A 5,000-nucleotide genomic window follows, 5' to 3' on the forward strand; every position below is an offset into this window, starting at 1 on the left:
GTGTGTTTTGTATTACTCTGAATGATATTTTACATATACAGTTGCCTGAAAGTTCTTGCCTGCCAATATTGTTTTTTTCGTTCGTTTGTCATACGTACATGTCAGTGTCATTCATGTCTGCTGTAGAGAGAAAATAAACAAGTCTAATGTGAACAGCATCTTCAGTCTTGTGTGATTCCTGACGGTTAAATACATGGGAGCACCAATAAAGAGCAAGTCCATTCTTTTTAGTCTCTGTGATGTTTCTCTTACTCATTTGAAGTCTCATCGTGCAATTAATTCCCAATTTTTTTTATTAGACTAATGCCCATGTTGTCCTCTTTTCTTTTCATTTCATTTTTCAGATAGTGGAACTAGAATCCCAGTGTTATATGAGAGCATGCAGTGCTCACACACACAGCGATTCACCTACCCGTTGTATAAACCCAGTTGCACAATAACGGCTTGCAAGGACATTGTGCAAAGGAACAGTGTACCGAAAACCAACCTGTAGGTCTCAAACTCGCTTGCTTCAACTGCATACACAAGACATCAAATCTATTTTAAAGCCAAACTCCGTTATTCTCAGTCAAAGCATATGATAACGTAACTCTTAAGGTGAATCACCAGTGGACAAATTTCTTTATCAGATTATCAGAAGCACTGATAAAATGATGTCTTTTGCTTCTAAGCAAGGCATGAAAGGAATCACCTTATGATGGTTCTTCAAAGAACACAGGTCCTTTGAGATAGAACTGGAGCCTTGACACTAATCACCTGTAAAGTACCGCAGCTATCAGAGGCTGGATCTGATAACACAACCAGTCCTGGAAATGAGACGTCCAACTCTCTCCAACCTTTCCTCACCTTTCTCCCTTTCTATCTTCTCTCTCTCACACACACACCCTCTCTATCTCACACACCCTCTCTCTCACACACTCTCACACACATATACACACAGACGACCCCCCCACACACACACACACCCTTTCCCTGTCTTTGTTCTTCGTCTGATTTCTCTCTCCCTCCCTCACACGCTGACAGCATCCCCACACAGTATGCAGCGGCACGACTTCCCACGGCGCCTGCAATTAATCACACCTGACTCGCACGACATCAGCTACAGCAAAGCGGCTTCTGTTGAAATGTAATTACAGCTCGCAAAACAAATATGCAACCGAGCCGCCACGCATTATGATAAGGGCCGCCTTTGAAAAGGGGAAGACGAGGTGTGACGCGCACTTTTAATTTGGGGGGTGATCAGACAATAAAAACACTCGCCGTTAGTCGCCTTTAGATGGCCAAGAGGTATGAGCTGGGGGGGGTATGCTTCCAGTGTCACCAGAGACAGGACAGTGCTGGTGTGATGACTGTTTCTTGGATTCTCCCATGAGTGTTGAGAGGTCTGTGAAGTACTTGAATTTTGAAGACTTGGAAGTCAGTGAAGCACTGAAAAGCTCTTGAATTTTGTGTCAAATGCTGCATTAAACTGTAATGAGTTGTCAAGGGGCCCGTCTGCAGGCTGAACTAGTCTCATTGCTCAGACCCAGTCACCAAGAGGCATTGATTTGTGCTGTTATTTGCAAATTACACTGTTGAGTGGAACACAAAATAACACAAAAAAGTCATAAACTTAACGGAACTAAGCTTAAGGGTGTTTGAAATGTGATGTTGAAATTGATTGAATGAAATTGATGGAACCTTGAATTAACAGTTAGACCTACACACCATTATTGCCAATGTAAGAGATAAATATGCTCACTATTTTGGTACCTGACGGTGTACCTGAAAGTAGCACAAAAAAGCACCAAATCCCCATTAAAAGAATCCAGGAGGTGTTCTGCCATGATATGGTTATCTCTCCATCGGATGTTTTTTTCTCTTTTTTTCACGAAGCCTCCAAAGGATGCAGCAGCTCCCTGCAGAATTCCCTCGATGCTTACCAAGCACTTTCCCAGCTGTAGAATATGAGCTTCCAACTGCCTATTTCTCCCATGGGAGATCACCCTCTGTAGGGCACATCAAAGGTATAAAGTTCTCATGAGGAGAATTGCAAAAAGGGTTGCTGCTGCATCCCTGACAGTCCGAAAAAGGGCACTGGAGGCCAGGCTTGGACTTCAAACACGAGGCAGGCAGACAGGCCTCGTCATCAGTGAGTGGCATTCTGGCTCACTGGAGCCATGGAGTCCATCCAGATTTGTTAGTCTTTGGCCCCTTTTTGCTATTTGGACACTTTTTTCACCCCAAAAGAAGTATGAGGCCAGTCTCCTCAAACAAAGCAGGTGCATTGATTTTAGTCTGCTAATTGTGAGCTCCACGCCAACTCAAATCTGGCTTCAATAGGTCAAAACAGGACTTTTTCTTTCTACTGGCGCAGAATCCAGAATCAGCCAAGAAGCAATTTCCTTCATTGTCGGCCATTGTTAAGAATATAGATCTGAACCAGCTGGTAGTGAAAGACAAGTAAATCAAACCTTTAGAGAAGAGGAAATCGGGTCGGATGAACTTTCTATCAGAGGTTGCCTCACAGGATTTGCTTTGCACACACTCCCTTCCACAGTTGGCAAATAATTAAAGCCTCAGTTGCCACGATCACAAGAACAAGATTCTGTATGACAGAGCCAGCATAACATGGAAAGTTAGATGAGCTAATATTTAATGGCCTGCTGTGCAGTAAGTACCATGACATGGATTGATGTATTTTTAATGTTTCATATATTTACATTGTTTCATATTATATGGTGAGAAGTGATGGGATGCTGGACTGGTGGAGAAGGACATGCTGTACAACCTTTCATACCCCCAGTTTTTGTTTGTTCACTGTGATATAGCGCACTGTATGAATAAATCCATTACTGTCAGATGGGAATAGAATGAACAGCTGTGAGGTTCTTCAGCTGGGCATAAGTTTGCCCCATACCTCCCTGTCTATAGTTATTTTACTTTTCAGGGCTGTTTCCATTTTACTCATCTGTCAATATTAATTCCAGGTTTGAGTGGAGAATGATTTTTTTTTTTTTTAGCAGATCATAGCCAGAGTCATAAACCAAGCATTCCCATTTTGATAAATCATACACAATCAAGAGTGGTGCTGGCACAGCAAAAGAAAATACTTTTAAGCCACACTCCAAGTGGAAAATTACCCCAATCTCTCACCCAGCGCACGCGCGTTATCAAGGGCAGGTCTCTGTCAGTGGAGCAAAGATTTCGGCGGATCTCGCTAGGCTACATGGCGAGGGTGGGAGAAGAGGAAAACACTCAGCATTTTCTTTGCCCTCCTCATCATCCTTTCATGTGGCGGGTAGGCTACTTTTATCCTCGGCGTCTCCCAGACGTATCGGCTCACTCATGCAGCAGACTCACTCTCCCAGCAGTCAGCCTTGTAGTGGCAGGTACTTTTTTTTGGTCCCTTACAGCACAGTGTGTCTCAAACATTATTTTCGAGATCCAGTGGTTGTGAAGGCGCGGGCTGCCGCTGTGCAGGGAATGGGGCTCATATTATTTCATCAGGTTCGGGAGATACATAAAACAACTAAACAGACTTGACGGCCGACAGTTGTAGCCATGTATTATGCTGTTTGTTCTCTGTTGTTAGCTTTCTGTCTTGATGAAAGGGAATCGTAATTTAGTTGAGCTAGACTTCTTGTTTCCTGAATTGTAATATGGTAAGTCCATTAAATAAGCATTAGACATTGATCACATCATTATTACTGTTAATAGCTTAGAGTTGCCTTGGCAAATGGCAAGCCAAAAGCCTTTGAATTGGTAATGGAGGCTTGGCTCATACATTCATACACCAACTGTAATTTCCTACGCTAACTGTCTAATGATTTGACATTTTGCATCTAGTACAGCTGCTGTGCAGGTGTGCAGAGGTAGCCTACACAATGCCAGCACAATCAGCTATGTGCCAACTAACACTGGCCTACTGTGTAGGTGACAGGAACAATTTAGACACCTCCACTGTGACTGCATTTATAGCCCTACACAGCTCCCATAGCACAATATGAAGATTCTAATAAACGTAGGCTACCGTTCATGTGTGAGTTTATTTGATGAGAAACATATCTGCTCTCCTTTACATTACTGTATAATAGTATGATAAGAACTAGAAGCAGTGTGAAACTGTGGTAATAATCATTTAATAATATGCCCCACAAACTCCTCTATAACACATAGTAAGTTTTTCTCTGGTTGAAGGCTTAATTTGATTATTTATTGCCAATAAATGCTATTTTATTTGTTTGGTCTTAAAAGGGGCTTCTCAGTGTTGTTATAGAGAGCGGGACCACAATGAAGAGGCCAAAGACTGAGTGTATAATGTGACATTGACCCTTTCAGTTCCCAAAAGCACAAGCCTGCTCTAAATGCCATTTTTTACCCAATACTGCTCTTTCTCATGGGTCTGTGGATGCTGCCACACGTGTTTGGGTATGCTGCCGAGTACATTGTGTGTGTGTGTGTGTGTGTGTGTGTGTGTGGGAATGCATTGTTTGTGTGTGTGTGTGTGTGTGTGTTTGTGTGTGTGTGTGCATGCTTGTGTGCATGTTTGACTGTGTGAGTTGAATATATTGTTTGTGTGTATGTATGCCTGTGTATGTGGGTGTGTTGAGTGTACTAATGTGTGTGCTTCTGTGTGCTGAATGCTTATGTGTCTGTATACGCTGAACGCATTGTGTGTGTGTGTGTGTGTGTGTGTTTGGCGCCGGGGAGGGAGCGAAGCGGTCATGCGATCCTTGGCAAATTGGCCGTGTTTGACTTGAATATAGACAGTTCAATTATAGCCGGGGTATAGCAGTTAAATAAATCTTTTAAGCTGCACCATAGCTTAATAGATAACCTTCACCCTTCAAATCCGAGCACTAATTCACCCTGGCATTGCCACTGAATATGTAAAGACCTGCTGGAGACATACACCTCTTCATAAGCCAGCTTCCCTTTAATTAACCTACCTGAGACAAATACAAAACAATAGTGTGTGTGTTAGTTTATGTCCTACTGCCACAGAGAGGCAATGCTGA

This window comes from Alosa alosa, chromosome 5, assembly GCF_017589495.1.
Source record: "Alosa alosa isolate M-15738 ecotype Scorff River chromosome 5, AALO_Geno_1.1, whole genome shotgun sequence".
Classification (NCBI taxonomy): domain Eukaryota; kingdom Metazoa; phylum Chordata; class Actinopteri; order Clupeiformes; family Clupeidae; genus Alosa; species Alosa alosa.